We start from the raw sequence: 19,881 nt of genomic DNA, 5'->3' as shown, positions 1-19,881 counted from the left end.
CATCACCACGTTTATTTTCTCCTTAAAATGAGCCGCTAATTCCCTCAGTGTGCTTTCATAAACATTAACTCCTTCCTCAACCACCTCCTCCTCATCCTCAATCAATCTCCCTGTAATATCTTCGTATATTTTCCTCCCATGTGTGCCTAAATTGTGTAGCAATATATGTTGTTTGCGTATGTTAGTGTAGTTACTACCCCCTATCGCTATTAGGTAAGATTTGAAGATTCCTTCCCACCTTCTCCAGGGAATAACTGGTTCTCCTAACTCATTGAGGAAAGGTGGTGGTTGGCTCATTCCTGCTCCTGCCATTGCCATAAAACTTCACAAATTCTATGGGTATATTAAAACTTAATAGAAGATCACTATGTCTCCAGGAGCAAACTACTCTCTTCCCCTAACTGCAGTGGCTCTCAGCTGAGGGATAACACATTTAAATGCATCAATAATGTCACTTTCCCTGTTGTGTCACATAAACCATGAAAATGCAGGGGAATCACATTAACCCAGTGTCCCCGCAGTCCCCTTTCTACTTCGACTGGTTAAATATGCTGGGTCCAATGGAACTGCTAATTTCCACCGACTGGCGGGAACTTCCTGTGGTGAGGCTTCCTCTCAGACCAGTTCCTGTCAGAAGAGCGTGGGCTGCAGGCTGAGCTAAATGCCACACTAACGTTCCTTCGAAGAATCAAACGCTTCTGCACTGCTCACTGGGGGCTCCCACAGAGGAAAGAAACGGACCCTGAACACGGAGTTATCAAAATCACTTCAGGGCGACTGACGGTGAGCGCGCTGCATTCATGTTTAATTTCAGTCAGAGCGCCGTCTGTAGAGCGCGCAGGCAGCTTGGGGTCGGTTACAGCCTCGGCGTGTGTCAGAGCGCGGATGACAGAGCGTGCAGGGGCTTTATGAAGAGACAGGAATGCTGATTAGCTAGAAGCGTCCTTCAGCTGGAAACGGAGCAATTTCATGCGCTGGCTGACACTGAATGTATCGCTGCGCCTTTCCTCCCTGGGGTCGTTGGATGTCCGACCTGGCAGCTACGCTCCTTTCCTCCCCTTAAATATGAATCTGACAGTCTAAGCAGCAGGCACGATGCCCGACTCGGCACCCGAGTGTGCTAATTGGCCCTCTGACCCCTCAAGCTTCGCGTCGCTCCTGCCTTATGACACAGTCAATGCACTCAATGTGATGCCCGACCAGGCACCCGAGCAGAAAGTGAACATCACGCGCTGTTATTTTTAAATTAGCAATGACATCACAGTGACACCTTACTTGTTAACCTTCACTGCTTTCATGTCCGCCAGCTTAGTTGTGAAGTTCCTGTTCGAACTTTCCTCTCAGGCTCCGTGTATATTTTCCTCGTTGACAAGCATGGATAAATACCAGGGAAACGGCAGTCACTGTCCCTGGCCCAGTTTCCTCCTCCTCGTCGCCAGTAAATGTAGTAAGGAGTGACGCTGAGTTCTACTTCAATGGTTGTTTATTGTCATGTAGATAACATAAGACTGCCGTCAACTTGCCAACCTCGAAGCCTGGGTCACTGTGTCAACATTCCACAGTGAGCGCCCGGCTGACATAAGGAATGTACCAACATGGAACTCTGAGGAGGGGGGGGAAAAAACACGGAACAGGAGAAGGGTAAGGCATGGCTAGGTTACAACAGTTAGTCATAACACAAATAATGTTTGTGCCAACTCTGGGCTTTACGTGAGTTCAAGATACAGTTACAGGGAATGAGAAAACACACTTGATACTGGACATGCTGAGAGCTGGTAGCTGTTGATGTGATCTCCTCCTACTGAGAATTTGAGGTATGGGTTCGCCCAGCTAAAGCCCAGATGAGACCTTCTTAGATATAATATAATATGCTAATTAGGGTGCGCGAAATATAGGTGATACAGAATTCTATAGATTTTTGCATCATAATATGTTATCACAATTTGCTTACTATGGATTAGTGACTATGCTGCTGACTCTGATTTTTATAATATGCATGTTGATATTATACAAGATACTGCGTTTGAGAATGTTGCATTGAAAAAATAAACATTTCAAACTTGCACGTGTTCTCATTGCCTCCCAGTTTCGGTTTGGAATGATAATATAACGAAAGAGTGTTCATGTTTTCCACGATACCTGAGGTATTCTAAGTTCATGTTCTGGATTGTCTAAGACATCGGGGAGTATTCACTTCCGATGAGATACTGTAGCTAGCCTGGTAAGGGGATTTCTGAAACATAGGTGAGTTGTGGGTCACCCTGACTCACCCAGGTTCTAGGTCTCTGTGCACAGTTCTGTGAGAGAACGGAAACCCTGCGACAACGTGGAGGAGACTGTATCATACGGTACCCTCAGGCCACTGTAGGAGGCATTCCAAGGAGTCCAGAGAACAAGGGCCTTTTATGCCCAGTTTATTGCTGAGTGAGCATGAGGGCTCAAAAGAGGCAGTACCAGTGTGCACATGAATAGCTAGTTACATAAAAGGTACTAACAGAGAATACTTAGTCAACAAAGTAGGAGGAGTAACAGAGTTACTGACATCAGTTAAAATAGCTTGACATTTATTCACAAAGAGCAGGTGTATTCTAGAAGCTAGGCCTTTCTGAGCATGTGCAAAGCTCTGGCTCAGTGCTGAAGGAGTTAGCTAAAATAGATGACACAAGCAGAATACAAGGGCAGTCACCAGTGAAGAGGGAGAAAGCACATAGCAAGCACATAGCAAGCACATGGCTAACTAAAATGGCTGCCAAGCACAAAATGGCTTTCAGCGCATGCTAACATCGATTCTTGCAGTCTTTAACAGATAGTCCTTTTAGCATGAGCTAAAGACATTCCTATGATCTAGTAGGAACATAGAAAATAATTTGCACATTTATTCTCATAAATTCATCAATATCCTAATCCATTGCTAGGTGGGCATTTTTCATTCTAAACATTTCATTAAGCGGGTATATATAAAGTATAAGCAGGAGTACAAAGGGAAAAGAGCATTGGGTCATAATTAACATACAGATAGCAGGATTGAGAAATGACTATTATCACAAACCGAACCATCAATATTTTTCAACCCTAAGCAAAAAGCAAATCCTAGAACCATCTAGTCCAATTCTATGTAAATAAACATTTTCAATAGACTTTTCCAGTTTTCCTTTTATGAGGGCTAGAGTATCAATTAATATAGTCAAGGAAAGGGCAAAGTAACATTTGTTACTTGCTCAGAAGAATGTCTCTCTCACAAAAACAACATTATTTCTAATGCAAATATTAAAGCAATGAACAAAATTATTACAAAAATAATGCTGGCTCTAAGGGACCAGGAGGACTGCACATGGCCATAGTAATTAGGAAGAGGAGCCATAAAGGGCTGCTCCTCCTCAAAAATGGGACGTCCGAAAGGGTACATTACTAACAAAAAAAAGAGGTCCTTGGGAAATTGAAACCACTGTACAACCAGCCAGAGGGGAGTCTTCTCCCTGTGTCCATTTGAGCCTCACAGGCAGTCTCTTGTTCCCACGGTGGAGCTGCACAACTCGCAAATCAGGAATCACGGCCCAGTTTGAGAAGAAAAAGTCTTTCAACGATCCTGTCCAGTGTCTCAGGTAGTGCACCAGTTTTGTTCACTTCAATCTAACAGGCACCAGAGACACAGCACCTGTACCTTAAACTCAAGTCCTTCCCTAACTCCTGTATTGCTCTGCTGGCGCACTGCTCTATTGTTGGGGCCACAAATTCTATCCATTATGCCCAGGTATCTTTTGATCAACAAACAAAGGTGCAAACTTTCATTCACTTTGGGGCCAGGATTCAGGGTCCTGATGCTAGGATCTCTGAAGCAACACTTATTTCAAAAGGGGTCACCTCAAGCAAAAGCCTCCTTGCCGTTCTGGTCAGTCTGTGACTCTCAGCTGGGCATTACAAACTTGATCCACGATTTCTCCCTTCTGATTTGTGGCCCCGTCTTTCACCCAATACAGTGGCAGGGGTACACACTTCACATCCCAGTGCTCCCACTTTCACTGAGGTCCTAGTTGCCGGCAAATCCTGTGCTGGTTACCTTCACCTTGGCTTCAAGCTGGACTGTTGATGACTCCCCAGGCTGGATCTGATGTCCGGGCCCCTCTGGCAATGGTTGTAAGGCAGCAAACATCTATTGGTGGACAGAACAAAAGGTCTTTGGACAAGGCATACAAATGATGTAAATATAAATGTATAGGCATTTATATAGCGCACTACTTACCCGGCGGGTCCCAAGGCGCTTCAACCGCTGCGAAACCCTTCCTGGCTTCCCTGAGAGATGGTCCCTTAATGGGTTTTTCCAGGGTGAGACCAGGCATCCCCGGCGGTCTGGTGGGGCCGTTAGTGAAGATGAGGCAAGCTAATGCCCAGAGTTGCCGAGTGTGATCGCTGATCAGAGTGGGCACCGAGGCGAGAGAATTATCGAGTCCACTGACCCTGGTCCAGAAACCTGCCGCGCCGGGAATCGAACCCTGGTCCCGGGCCGTCCTCTGCTCTCGGGTCTGTCGCCTCTAACCAGTGAGCCACACTACTTCACTGGTTAGATGATCTATCAACAGAGAGGATAGTCTCAGAATACTTCCTAGTCTTGGGGCACCCCATATATTAGCAAGGCACCCATGAATCACTTCATCTATCTGAGAGTTAAAAAAACCTGCACCTATTACACTATTTGAAGCAGCTAAGGAAGTCTGTGTTCATTTACTAAATTCTGAGGAAAAGAGAAAAATACAGACATACTCCAAATCCTTACATTTGTGTATTCCTATATTATTCATCTGAAGACCCTCAAGAGAGAGAAATCTTCTACGCTTTTACCCATAGACTTTGCATTACTTGTACAGGACTGCAGACTCTACTAAAATGATTTCTCTTAATAAAAGCACCTACATTTTATGCTTAGGACCATGCTCTCATGTTATAGGTACAGCAGGAAAATCTAAAACTGCTAATATAACAGGGATTCTTATTACATAAAGAACTAAAAAAAACTTCAACATAGTGGGTACATAGATTTCTCCAGCAGAAAATGTTGTCACAAACAAACTCCTATAAAACAATATTTTCTTCAAAAATGTTTGCTGAGGATCACATGGACTTTTTTCCTACATTCTACTTTTCACGATAAAAACTATGTAACATCAGCTCTAATAAGGGCTGTTCGCTTATTTACACAGACTAGCTAATAATAATGGTGTTATCACCTGAACATTTTAGAATAAAAACTACCCACATCTAGTTCCCCTTAAAGGTCAAATGAGGGAACAGCAATCTAGACTACTCATTCTTTCATAATTTCATCAGACAGGATGGGCAGTAACATAACATATGCATTTTTTCTCATTTTATTAAATGCTAACACGTTTAAAACAGAATTAGTGAATAGCAAATTAAATGTCTCATGGCTATTTCCCAGACAGCTTAGACAGGCTAAAAAAGAAGTGAGAAAAAGAGAGAGAAAATATAAATTTGCCTACCCTTAATTTGTAGACGAGCTAACCTCTTTCCCCCATTTCGACAGTAGGGACCCTGATACAGGTTTCTCTTCTGTCAACACTATTAACCTCTATTTGTGGCAACTGGGCACAACACACTTGTAGGAGGTAAATAGCACATTTAGCTAGCTAGAAAACATTACTAACTAACCACCAATTCCTTTAGCAATTGTACTAGTTGTAACATGAGGGCGAATGAACACAAACATAATCCCATTGCCTCCTTATCTCAACCCTTGCACAGTAATCTTTAAGCTAAAACCATTAGTGCTACATACATGGCAGAGCTATCTCTGCATATAACTTTACAAATGCTGCTAACCCTTGATAATGTTATTCAATAGGATAACCCCACCTGCACATTTCCTACACTTGTATTGTATCTCAAGAAACAGTAATATCCCCATGTGCTTCTAACAAAATATGGAATATTTCCTTTAGCTAAAACATTACTTATAGTGCTTTACCCTACAGTGTGAGGATCAGGATATTTAAGTAATACAAAGGAATCACATACTGTCACAGTGGCTAGGGTTGTCCAGTTCTTAAAAACAGACTTTGGCCTTTGACCCTTAAGCCTGTTGTCAACTGTCTGAGAAGGGCTACGCCATGCAAACTTTTCAATTCAAAGCAACTATGAAGAATCACAGCTGAAAGGCAGTCCTGTTCCATTCCTGTTTTCCAGTAATTTAGAGGTATGCTTAATAGCTTCTGCTGGTTTTTGTATACTTATTTATTTGTAAGCAGTGTGCAGTGTGCTTTTCTAGCAGTATAGAGGTAAGCTATTTGTTATACTTAAATGTGTGTATTTACTGAAGCGGTAGATCAGTTTGAAAACTGCTCTGAGTGTCAGAACTGCTTTTAAACAGTACATTTTGCCCAATTTCGACTTTGGTGTTAGGAGCACTTAAAAATGAATAACCTACATTGTTTTGGTATATTAGTCATCCCCAGAGTGTTCCCTAGATATCCCAGGAATGAGGGATCAGAAATGTATAAGGTACACCCTTACAAAAATGAGTTATGTACGCCTGGGTAAAGTGACATTTCACATTTTAGTTCCCCCTCATTGCGGTACAGCACTGCTTAAATTCAACTTTGATGCTAGGAGTTCACAGTATGATTATTAGGCAGTATAGAGATTAAAAAACAAATTTAGTGCACTTATTTTTAATAAACCTTTTTTTTCATATAATCGAACCCCCCCTTTTTTTAAATAACACCAACCCTTTTGATGGTTTCACATATTAAAAGCAAGCCTCATTCCTTTTTGCCTTAAAATGTATTCATTTATAACACTAAGCACAAAAGCCTTACTTGAAACATGAAAAGTCTGCGCCACTTTTTAAAGGACAGTTATTATTTAACATCGGAACCACATATGTGCTTATGTAAAAAAGCATTAAGAAAGGAAATCCCTACTTTCAATCTTTTCTCAGTTATCCAAAATAATGAAACTGTCTTTTGTAACTTTTAAAATCAGCAGTCTGCAATGCAGTAAAATCTAGTTAACTCAGCAGTTTTTCTGTGTGGCTTGGGCCCAGAAATAGCCATGTGTTAATCCAGCTGTTGCTCTGACCAGCAGGCGTCCAATTCTGCACCTTTCTCAGGAGAAAAAAACCTTTTTCTGTATTTGTAATGCCCTGACAAAGTGTAATCTCTGTTGGTTGTGTCGGACAGCTTCTTCTCAGTGAGACAGTTTAAACACAGCTGTTGGGAAGCTTTTTTTTCTCTGGTGCTGAAAGTAAGCACGTCACAGTCTTTAAAAACTGAGCCATTTCAAGGCAGTCAAAATCTATTGTTCTATTATGTAGTGTTTAGTTCAGCAACAACCAATTTACTCAGATGATGTGAATGCCATTTAATATCTAATACAATGTATCTAAGGAAAATTCTGTAACATTTTGCATTTTAGTCCTAATTATTGCAAAGCACACAATTTCGTTTTTCCCCTTCCTTTTAAATAGGCCTGTTTTATTCCTATTGAATGTGAATTCTAATTTTACCTTTAGCATTGTGGCAATTTGCACACATGTATAGTTTCTTACTTTGTCAATTTAATAGTAGCCTGCAGCTATTTAGCATATGCTATATAATTAATTTCTGGATTTTTTATTTACTATGTAATTAATTTAAGGACATTTTGCATAACAAAATGATGACATAAAAACAAACACATTGAGCTCATTCCAGACATTTTCAGAAGCGAGTCATACACTCAGAACACACAATACCGCGCGCTTAAGGCTAGCCATTCTTGCACAAAGACCGCAATCGCTACTTACTCGCACAAGTACCACCGATGTCAAATTACAAACCACATAGACATTTAAACACACAATTAACCCACAAATCAACACTTAGGACAGAAACAAGAGACAGCCCACAGATAGTACTTAAACTAAACCATCTGTAAATACTAATTGAAAGTCATATTTACAAGAAGAGCTTCCTCAAAATTAGCCAAAAAAACTGCACCAAAACAGCCCAAAGACTGTTCCATTTTCAAGGAGCCAAAATACAGCAAATTTGCCAGTTTGGGCTGGCAGAACACTAAAAAAATAAACTCTCTTCAAATCACCACTAGTAGAAGTGCACAGATCAGGATCCTTTTAATGTACATAATTAATTCCATGGGGTACTTAGTCACCAAGGAAGAAATATGTCTTTTATACCTAAACCAATTTAGGTATCCCCTCTAGGGGAGCCAGCTGATTTCATTCTAATTCCATTAGGGTACCTCCAAGAATGAAACACATTCTTCGATGTGCGCTTGAAACATGCCAAAAATGTTACAGCATATACAATATTATACAGCAGTGGCACTTAACACAATATGTGCCGTTACAAATTATTCAAAAGTTAGGGGAAAGTCTTCTCATTACCTGCCTACATAAATTGCATTTTACATATTTCCACAAATCACTATAATCACATTATTGTCAAATACAAGTAAAACACATGCCGATGACCTTTTTAAGCACAAATCTCCAACCTCTCACTGCCAAGTTCTGAATGACCTAACGGTCGTCTTTAGAATACTCACGGCCAAAAGGTTCTCAGTCGGGAGCGGCAAAAATTTGGATGATGAAAATCAGGAAGACCAGAAATATACTGGGCTGCAGAGACAGAGAATGTCTGTGCGCAGGGTAGATTCCTGTCCTTTCCTCCTCAGTAGATTCCTGTCTCCCATCAAGACCACTCCCTTGGAAAGCCGCTTCTCCGATGAGGTTCACGTTTGGGCACCATTTGAAGAAATAAAAACCTTTAACACCTGAATTCCCAAATACTTGTTGCTGTAGGCCTCAATGGTGGCCCACTAAAGGGCTGAGGGTCCCCCTGCATCGCAGGGGAATGATTTATGCCCCTGAAGAAGTGAGACAGTTTCATTCGCTGGTGGTAAGTTAGCTTTAAAAGAGCATATTATGAGCCTCTGCTCCTGACATACAATGAAAGAATTCCTAGCTACTGTGAAGGTAAGTTTACATTTTATTCAGGAAACGGAGGTGAGAATTATCCCACTCAACATCTTGTAAGGAAGGCTGCACAAATCATTCTGAGTGCAGGAAGAGAAGTTGGGTTTAAGTATGTTTGAAACATTAACAATGGCTACCAATCTTGGCACAAACAAGCCAGCGGGGTGACAGCTTTGTCACGTGGCTATAAGTCCCATTATTCTCATTACTTCAGAACCTTTCTTGTATCCTTCTTTCACCCCTTTCTCTCCTGCTTCTTTCTATCATCCTCTCCCTATTTTCAGCAAATCAAGTTAGAGGGGATTAGCTAAACATACATTTCAAAGTGCCTGTAAACACTGCTCTACAAACTACGTTTGGCTAAACTTGTAACAAAAATGCTAATGTATTTACACGACTTGCTAAGTGCAGGAAGGAGATATCATATTTGTTTAATCATTCTGCTGCAGAAGAAAAACATTACTGTTTAATAGGAGGCGAATGAGAGGATTTCAAGGCTGTCCTCTCCGCGATGACGGGACATACAAATTACACTGTTATTGATACTGCAATTGGTTATTGAAGTTAATGCTGTTATGGCATGTTTATGCATTCATGGGAAATGTCATTTTTTTGTTGGGTGCTGTGGGAAGTTAATAAATAAAGTGAGGTATAATCCTTGCCTCCGTGTCCATAAAAGAATTGAAACTTTCCTTCATGAGTGCTAGGAATTTCTTCATTGTGCTGCAGAAGCGTGTAACCCTGAAAACCATGGAGCTTGAGCATGCCCCCAGCCTGTTAATCTTGATGTGTTCTGTGATAAGAACAAAGTTAGGATTCGTGAGGCACATCTACAGCTCTGTGTTAACAGTGGCGGGAGCTCTATTTGCAGCTTAAAAGTCCAGATAATGGTTTCCTGCTCGCCTGTATGCACCAGTCCTAGTTGACGAATCAGCAGACTCTGTTTATTATGAGTGAATAATGGCCCCGGAGTCAATTTGATACAGTCATTTGTTTCGCTAGCCAGAGCTCACGGAACAGGGCTCTTCACATGGAACATGCCCAGTTGTAATGTGTTTTAGTTAAGCCCGGGGAGTAACGCAGGCTTTTTACCATGTACATGTTTCCTAACTTGCCTTCTTTTTCATACGATGACTTTTGACATACATTTGCATGCGTAACAATGCGGGATTCATTTCTCTGAACTGAAATTGCTTAGACATTTGACTTAGTAAGAACATGATCATGACACCTTGAACATCACATACAAGGCCTCGACACACATTGTGCAAATGTCGTTATTTGTTTTCAGCCATAAGGCAACACAGCTATCAATAGTTCATAATGATGTCAGCCCGACTAAGCCCTCAGCTGGAGAGCAAGGATTCATTTTGTTACAAATAAACAACCATTTCCTGGAGCACTTGCTGACATTATGAGGTGACTACCCGCTGAGACCTCAGCCCAGCTGCATTCGGATGCCTCTGCGAGGAAGTTTGTCCAACTTGTGACCAAGACTGGGACCTACATTCTTTCCCTTCAGATAACGCAGGTGGATCATCCAATCGTGGATTCTTGGCAGAATGCATAAACACCCTAGACTTAGGTTGGGGAATGCATAGTAGGAGTACGCTATCTATATAGTTTGTTTTATATGCTCCCATATATACATTGTTTAGCAAGATGGTGGAACTGTTCATCCTGTTCACTGTCCTTATTTTACTAATTGCTCTTATCAGTTTCTGTCTATTGATTATTGCAGCACATTTATCGTATGCAAGAATCAAAATGGTTCAATAAATATTGAAAAATGCCCCTCTGTGTATTCCTGGTATATTTTAAGTGTGGGCGGTGAACTCTGCTCGGCTGGCGGAGCTTGCGAAGTTTTTTTAGACTGCGCTTCGCTTGGAATGCGGAGTTTGTGGAAAAAGTAAAAAAACTCTGCCTCCCGCGTAGTAGAGTTTACCGGCCCACATACAGGCTCTCAGGCCCAGTCTAGGCTCCCTCGGGTCACTTGCTCATTATAATAATAATAATCCACATTTGTAAAGCGCGAACTATCACCCGTAAGGGTCTCTAGGCGCTGGAAGCCATCAGGAAGATTAAGCAAGCTATTGCCAGAGTCACATGGTGCTGGGCTAATCTGCCCACCTCCCTGTACTCCCGCCCCTTCACCCTCCTCCACACACTTTGACGTCACCATCAGCCATTAGAGCAGGGGTCTCCAACCAGTAGCTCAGGAGCTACTGGTAGCTCACCAGCACCTTCAAAGTAGCTCTCAGAGGTGAAGCCAAACCAAGACAATCTCAGAGATTCTGTGTATATTAAAGAAGGCAGCACTGCTTATTTCACTACCCTTAAGAGTTACAAACAGCCAAACCAATAGCAGGGCCTGTTGATACCACTCAAACACACACTATGGTGGCCTATCAATCAATCAGGAATGTATAGAGCGCACTACTCACCTATGAGGGTCTCCAGGCGGTCTCTCAGCGCCCGACATTGCCATCGCCATCCCAGACGGCTACAAGATCATCCGAAGGGACCACATCAACCACACCGGAGGAGGCATCGCCATCGTCCACAGGAACACCATCCGCATCACGACCAACACCGACGACACCCTCGCACCCGCAGAGCACCTGCACTTCCAGGTCCACATCAACCCCACGACCACCCTCAGAGGCACCCTCATCTACAGACCCCCGTGACCACGCACACAATTCAGCGAAGACATCGCCGACTTCATCAGCCCGCACGCCCTCTGCTCCGCTGACTACATCCTCCTCGGGGACCTCAACTTCCACCTGGAGAACAACAACGACCGCAACACCACCACCCTGCTGGACAACCTCGCAAACCTGGGACTCAAGCAGCTATCATGACCACTTTGGTCCTTCTGCAGTGACATACGGTGCAGGCACTGCAACCCAAGATTTCTCCTGGAACAGACAATTGCGGACTAATGCATCTTCCCTGGCTACTGTTTATTTTCACCTATATACGACCGAAATGTCGAAAATGTTACTGACTGGGTAATGATTGTCGTTTATATGACATTGTATGATCTATTGGCTTGTTACTTGTGAAATTAAATTAAATCTGGGACCGTTGGTCTCAAAAAAAAAATGAGGGCTCAAAAAAGGCATTATGAGTGTGCACATGAATAGCTAGTTACATACAATGTACTAACAGAGAATACTTAGTTAGTGGAGTGGTGTGGCTCACTGGTTACAGAGAGTCCGCCTCCCTCCGTTCAGATCTGAAGCCACCGAAGTCATCTGCGGCGTTCCTCAAGGCTCCTCGCTCAGTCTAAGCATGAGCGGATTTTGCGGATTGGCAATCCGCGAATTTTGCGGATTTGCGGATTCGCAATCCGCAAAATCCGCGAATTCCCGCGAATTTGCGGATTTTTTTTTTTTGTGTTCGCCCGTGTTTCTGCCAGTTCGCGAGGGTTTTTACAATTTCGCAATTTGCGAACTTACCTGTCGGGTCGCAAGTTTTGCGAACTTGTTGTTTCTACGTGTCCAGCCTGTTTGGGACACTCTTCTTCATCACTGCCACTCTCTGTCACCACTGCCACTCTCTGACTACTCATGCCACCCTCTGGCCCACCCATGCCACCCTCTGTTTCATCACCACACCCTCTGGTTGTCCAGTGTACATTATTTTCGGCAAAGCAAAGCACACCTTCCCTGCCTCAAGTGACCTGAATTAATTTGGGGCTGATTAATGTGTCACAGAATATTTTTTTAGCTGGCACCTGCTTCCTTAGTGCGCCCTGATTAGTGATCTTTTGCACTTGCTAAGTGCTTTCATTGTTGCAAAATTAGTTACAACACCTGCCCTGCCCCAACTGACAATAATGAATTAGGGGCTGATTAATGGATTTTAACTTCCAGCCTGGCTCCTGCTTGTCTCCCTTAGCTGTAATTCAGGACCTTTGTGGCATATGTGTAACTATTCTGAGGTTCAGAGCAGGGTCACATAATAGTTTCAACTGGCAACTGAACTCTGGAGGGGCCCCTCAGGAAGCACTACAGGAAATGGCTACTAATGATGTGCCTGAACTTTTGAACCTGGTAAGTAGTTACTTTCAGTTTTGCTAAGATCGTATTTCTGCAATTTTGCACTTATTCGCGGGGCGCGAACTCACGCGAACAGTGCGAGCAGCGCGAGCAAAATCCGCTGCTCGCGGATTTGCGGATTTTGCGGGAAATTCGCAAATCTCGCGGATTGCGGATTTCCCGAAAATCCGCAAAATCCGCGAGCGTAACGGATTTTCCGCCCATGCTTAGCTCAGTCCAACCCTCGTCAACGTCTACATGAGCCCCCTCGCGGCCTTCGCACACCAACACAACCTCAACATCATCTCCTACACCGACGACACCCAGCTGATCCTCTCCCTCACCAACGACCCCGCCACCGCCAGAGCCAACCTTCACGAAGGGATGAAAGAGGTAGCCGAATGGATGAAGAACAGCCGCCTGAAACTGAACTCGGACAAGACGGAAGTCCTCATCCTGGGATCCTCACCCTCCGCTTGGGACGACTCCTGGTGGCCCCCCGCCCTAGGCAGCGCACCCAAACCAACAGACCGCGCACGCAACCTGGGCTTCATCCTGGACTCCTCCCTCTCCATGACCAGACAAGTCAACGCCGTCTCCTCATCGTGCTTCAACATCCTGCGCATGCTACGTAAGATCTTCCGGTGGATCCCCACCGAGACCAGGAAGACGGTCACCCAGGCCCTCGTCACCAGCCGTCTGGACTACGGCAACTCCCTCTACGCCGGAACCACCGCCAAACTCCAGAAGAGACTCTAGCAGATCCAGAACGCCTCAGCACGACTCTGCACTGGCTCCCGGTCAACAAGAGAATCACCTTCCGTCTCCTCACCCACGCACACAAAGCCCTACACAACCAAGGCCCAGGATACCTCAACAGCCACCTCAACTTCTATGCTCCCAAACGCCAGCTTCGATCGACCGGCCACGCCCTCGCCGCCGTCCCCCGCATCCGAAGAGACACCACAGGGGGACGGTCCTTCTCCTACCTCGCCGCCAAGACATGGAACTCCCTCCCGACTCACCTTCGCCTGACCCAGGACCACCTCGCCTTCAGGAAGCAACTCAAGACCTGGCTGTTCGAGCAGTAGCGGACCCCCCCTCCCCTAGCGCCTTGAGACCCTCTGGGTGAGTAGTGCGCTATATAAATGCGATGATTGATTGATTGATTGATTGAGAGTGAGTGGGGGGATTTGTGCAGCTTTGGTCATTTGAATAGCCATGACTTATGGCTCTTCCTGAATGCTTTCATCTGATGCTGAGGGGGAGTTAATTCCAGGTCTTGGCCATGATGTAGGAGAAGGGTGTGCCTCCTGTCTGGTTCTGAGGATGTAGAGGATTTCGGCCAAGGCCTGGTCAGCTGAGTGGCGGTTTCTTTTCGGGGTGTAGAAGGAGATTAAGGTATTCGGGTCTGGTGTTGTGGATGGCTTTGTAGGTGTGTGTGAGCAGCTTGAAGGTCACTCTTTTTTCGACAGGGAGCAAGTGGAGTACTCGTTTATGCTGGGTAATGTGGTCTTGTCGAGGGATGCTGAGGATGAGTCTGGCTGCGGCGTTCTGGACAGTCTGAAGTTTGTAGAGAATAGATTTGTTGATTGCGGCATGAAGGGCATTCCCGTAGCGCAGCCTGCTGGTGATGAGTGCATGGGTGACGGTCTTCCTTGATTCGGGGGGTAGGTCCATTTGAAGGTCTTGCTGAGTATGTGGAGGATGTTGAGGCATGTGGAAGCTGCAGCTTTGGCCTATGGGTCTGCCACATGAAACATGTTTATCCACTTTAAATCTGAGTTAGGGAGACTTACTACTATGGTAATACCGTTTGTGGCACTGCGTGTGACAATTAGAATTTTACTTGATTACAAGCATTAAATATTGATAAACGTTTTCCTAGCATTCTGCTGATAACTTAATCTGGAATTTTTGGGTGGTTACTAATGATAATTGTGCTTAGGGTGGTCAAAGTGTAATGTTAATACATATCATCAGCATTTGATAGTGATAAAATGTGGTAGTAGCTCAGCAGGACTTTCCTTGAGCAGATTTAGCTCTCACTACCGAAAAGGTGGGAGACCCCTGCACTAGATACTCTACTGATCCATCTTATATGGGGGACAGGCCAGAAACGTCTGAGTCTCTGGAAACTTCAATTGGGTACGAGAGCAGGCGGTTTGGGGGCTCCGGATTTTCGGGGATACTATTATGCGAGCCAGCTCCAGTGGCTTTCCTACTGGACTGCGGGCCGGAACCTATACGAGATTGGTTTTACGCCTGAGAGACTTGGACGAGGAGAGCTCCACTCCCTACTGTTACCTAAAACTAGGATTCCCCCAGATTGTCCTCCCCTGCTGTGCTTAGGGTGGTCAAAGTGTAATGTTAATACATATCCTCAGCATTTGATAGTGATAAAATGTGGTAGTAGCTCAGCAGGACTTTCCTTGAGCAGAATTAGCTCTCACTACAGAAAAGGTTGAAGACCCCTGCATTCGAGAGAGGAAGGGAGACGAGGCCCGAGACAGCATTCAGCAGAGACAGCATGACAAGGTGGTGGAGACACCAGGAGCAGCAGAGACAGGCACCCAGCTGATAGATTGGAGGTAAAAGGGGCAGAAGAGATTGGGGATTGGAGCATAGCCTGCAAGTGTGGGGTGAGACTCTGGGGAGCAGAGAGTGCATGCGTTTGAGAGACTGAAAGCCTCACAGAGAGGTGCGCAAGGAATTTCAAAACATTCACTTTGTATTTTTTAATTAAAACATACGTATTACTACTGCCTGTATTTCAATCGCACTGTGGTCACCCCCTGTATGCCACAGATATATCTGAGTATATTTAATTGCATTACCAAATGTATGATTGTACATTACTGTCGGAAGTGCAGTGAAGGCTCTGGTGGCATCATTTCCTGGCTCCTCGACCCCATGTGGAGTTCCTTAGCAACCCCTAGCTAACAGATCGTGATAACCCAGCAGTGGCTTCACTGACCCGCGCTGCAGACTCTTCTAAAGCACCTGTTTTTTTATTTATTTCTAGGGCACATGTTGGTCGAGAAACCTCAAACCCAGAGAGGACGTCTCCGGATTGTTAAAACGCAAGGTGCTTCTCCTCTGGAAAGTAACACCGGAAGTCAGTGAAAGACCCAAGGAAGGGAACAGGGAGGCCTTCATGCATTGCCGTGCGGGGGTTTGTTTGATGCACATTCCTTCCAGCTAGGGCGGAGCGGAACTCCGCGGAATTCCACTGAGTTATTTTGCAACCCCGCAAGTTCCGCCCATCCTTAGTATTTTTCTCTGAGAGAAAGGGTTCTAGGTCTGTAGCCATGATTCCTGCGAGGGATCGGGTTGTCATGTCCTGTGGTTGCCAAAACCATTTGCTGCCTGTCTAGGTTTAGGAGTACTTATGGTGGCGCTGTGAGCTAGCTGGCCTTTAGGACAACATATCCTGAGGGGTTGTTCGGAACCAGTCTGGCACCATCCCAAAGTTTATGTTGCCCAACAAACGCACAGTCCCTCCTGGAAAGTGGAACGTGCACAACACAGTGAGTGTTTTGAACCTGCTGTCTTCAATGATGCCGCAGTATGGGGTCTTCTCTATGGTATTTTGCACTGGAGATCTGCCCAGCGATGTCTCTAGAAGTTAATTTAAGGAGGGCGGGGGGGGGGGGGGGCATTGGGTCACAGATAAAACTGGTGGGGCCACTGACAGAGTTTATATATATATTGGAATACCAAGTAGTGATGAGATTTTTAAATATATGTTTTCAGATTGATGATTGGCAAAATGAATTTTCTAATTGGCAGAAATCGATTTTCCTGGATGTTTAATGGGGTAAGTTGTAGGTTGTAAGAATATCAAAGTAGTTGGCAACATTTTTGTAGGCCGAGCAGCGTGTCACCAATGCTTTTTGTCTATTATTAGCCTGTGGGTAGGATAGTTGTGTACGTATAGTGGATATACTAAGCTGCATTTTTAAACCACAGGGATTTACTTGTGAGTCTTTACAGAAGTAGCCTGAAGAATTGATATTTATCGCTAGTTAATCAGGGTTACACTCTGGTCGATTTTGAAAGTACGTACATTTTTGTTTCACCCTTTTTGCTTTCATTCTTCTCTTTCTTTTTCACTTTGACCTTTTTATTGGTTTTCTTTTTATGATCAAGAATTTATGATTTAGTTCACTTTGAAGGAATATTTATAACATAGATTGAAATGTTCCAATTTTACTATGAGCGTATGCAAATAGGAAATATGATGTAATAAGTAGTTTAAGGCCTGGGAAGGGAAGCCCGCTCCACCTTTTATTTGAAGTGGCCCCTAGGATGGGTTCCACAGGGCCAAATTGGGGTCGCAGAGGGGACTGCACATCCCCTTCCCCATACTATATATGTTTTGCCCAAGGTACGCAGTCATCAGGACCCGAAGATAAGCCTCACGTTGCGCTCAAAAAAGGTAGTACGCGATGTGGGGCTAGCAGTCTGCGGGAATTTGGCCAGAGGGCCTGGCGGCAGGCTAAGCCCTGGAGTTGGCTACCTGTGGGAGTTGGATGCAACCCCACGCGATGAAAGGCAGGGCTCAGCGTAGAGTAGGCTGCCTACAGGTGGGTTGGCCACAGGGCCTGGCCACAAGCCAGGCCCTGCAGCCAACCCCCTGCTGTGCACGGCCAATGCCTGTGCACAGCGTGGCGTTGCCTGCCTGTGTGGAGTAACCCCCGCCTAACCTGTGGGTAACCCCCGCTGCACAAGGCCAGCTTTACTAATGGTAATAAAATATTAATTTATGTTAAAAAAGAAACTAGAAATTCACTGAAAAACTAAAGGTCAAACTAATCTTATAGTTAGGTCTGATGAATAAATATTTTTTTTTTGTTTAAAGCAAACCTTAGAAATTCATTGAAAAAACGAAAAAGGTAAAACTAACATTATAGTTAGGTGAATATGTCAGTGATAACATAAAACTTTTGAACTTAAAAAAACAAAAAAATTCACCAGTTATAGTTAGCAGAGCTAACTATAACTTTCATCCCTGCCATGCACTCCTTATGACCTCATATATTACATCACTCATGACGTGTTCTTTGACATCATTTTACATCACTGGTGACATCTCAAATGACATCTTTGATGACATAAACCTATGAGTGTGCTAGTTTATTTTATAGTTTACATAGTAGTGGGTACTAACAATATTACATTTGTACCTGATTCTGCACAACCTGCGCCCAGCTAATGGGTGTAAGTGTTTACAAAGCGCATTTTCTTCTAATGTATCCTAGGTTTGTAGAGGTATTGAACGCATTATAAATCTTTGTATCGAAGAGTAACTTGTGTCCAGTATATTCCACGCAAGTATTTTGGTTCTGCAGAAACTGTTTCCTACAGGGCAAAGATTCCACATAGTAGATACTAAGTATTGTGAGAAGTCTTGAGTTCAATTCAGATGTTTTGGTATAGCACAGAGCTACCCGACCTGGTCTCCCAGTTCTGATAGCAACATCATCATCGGGAATACCTGCATGAACTTTTGACTAACGCCGGACTTCCAGAGAGATGGGTTTTGACAAGGTTTTAGAAGCAGACTTATGACTGTTGTAATCTGATGGCAGCGGGAAGAGTGTTCCAAAGTTTGGGAACAAGATACGCAAAGGAGCGGCTGCTGCTTCTCACTCTACTAGCCTTAGGTACTCTCAGAAGTCCTTGCCGACTGAAACGATTAGGCCTACATGGAACAGAGGGGGTGAGTAATTTCTAGATGATGAGAGGTCCTTTCCCATGGATGACCCTATGAGCGATGCAGAGGGCTTTGAACTAAATTCTTTTTTGAACCGGTAGCCAGAGCAGTGCAGGGCTGGACTGGCTGATTGATGCTTGGGTATTTTCTAAAGGATTCTAGCCTCAGCATTCTGGACCACTTGAAGTCTTTTTATCACATATTTTGGACTCCCTAAATAGCGGGAGTTTCTATAGAATAGACATGAATTGATTAAACTCTGCACTACCATCCTCCTAGTGGATAGTGGTAACATAAGTAAGTATTTTTCTGAGGGATCTCTGAATGCTAAAACATGAACCAGCCAGTTTCCAGCTTGTGTTTTCATAGTGAGTTTTTCATTTATCCAGAAACCCAGGCTTTTTACTGCCTGGGCTAGCTCAGGTATTCCTCCTAATTGTTCTGGCCATGACAATTCCAACCATCTTGACTTGTTACCGACCACAAGTACTTCCGTATTGTCGCCATTAAGTTCCAGGCTCCTGGCAGGTATCCGGCCTGTGACCTCCTCGAGGCACGAGTTAAATTGGGTGTAAGTTCGACTGACATCGGGTGTAAGAGCCATGATGATCTTTGTATCATCTGCATACAGCACTAAGGCTAATATGTGTGCCCATATGATCTCTGCTAGGGGGAGTATGCAAAAATTGAAAAATGTGAGGCTCCGTGAGGAGCCTTGTGGATCTCCACACTATAGAATATGGATGGCTGAGTAAGCGCATCTTCACACACCTGGAACGTCCTATTTCCTTAGGAGGGCTTTCAGCCAATCAATGGTATCCCCAGTGATTCTGACTTCCTTCATCCTCTGGATAAGGGTAGGATGCCACACGTGTCGTAGGCACCGCTTAGATCTAACATTATCATAGCTGCTGAGCCACCTTGGTCCAGATTTGAAAGGAGTTTGTCAGTGGCTACAAGCATTGCGGTTTTTGTGTTACAGCCCAATCTAAGGCCTCTCTGGGTGGGGTGGAGAATGGCATGAGTTTCCAGTAAACTGGAAAGATGTTTGTGGTATGTCTTTCCAATAATTTGCTTACTACCGGAAGCAGGGAGATGGGTCTATAGCTTACTGCCAGAAGAGGATT

This window comes from Lissotriton vulgaris, unplaced genomic scaffold, assembly GCF_964263255.1.
Source record: "Lissotriton vulgaris unplaced genomic scaffold, aLisVul1.2 SCAFFOLD_1858, whole genome shotgun sequence".
NCBI classification, from domain to species: Eukaryota; Metazoa; Chordata; class Amphibia; order Caudata; family Salamandridae; genus Lissotriton; species Lissotriton vulgaris.
The sequence above is the reverse complement of the archived record's forward strand: the minus strand, read 5'-3'. Positions refer to the sequence as shown.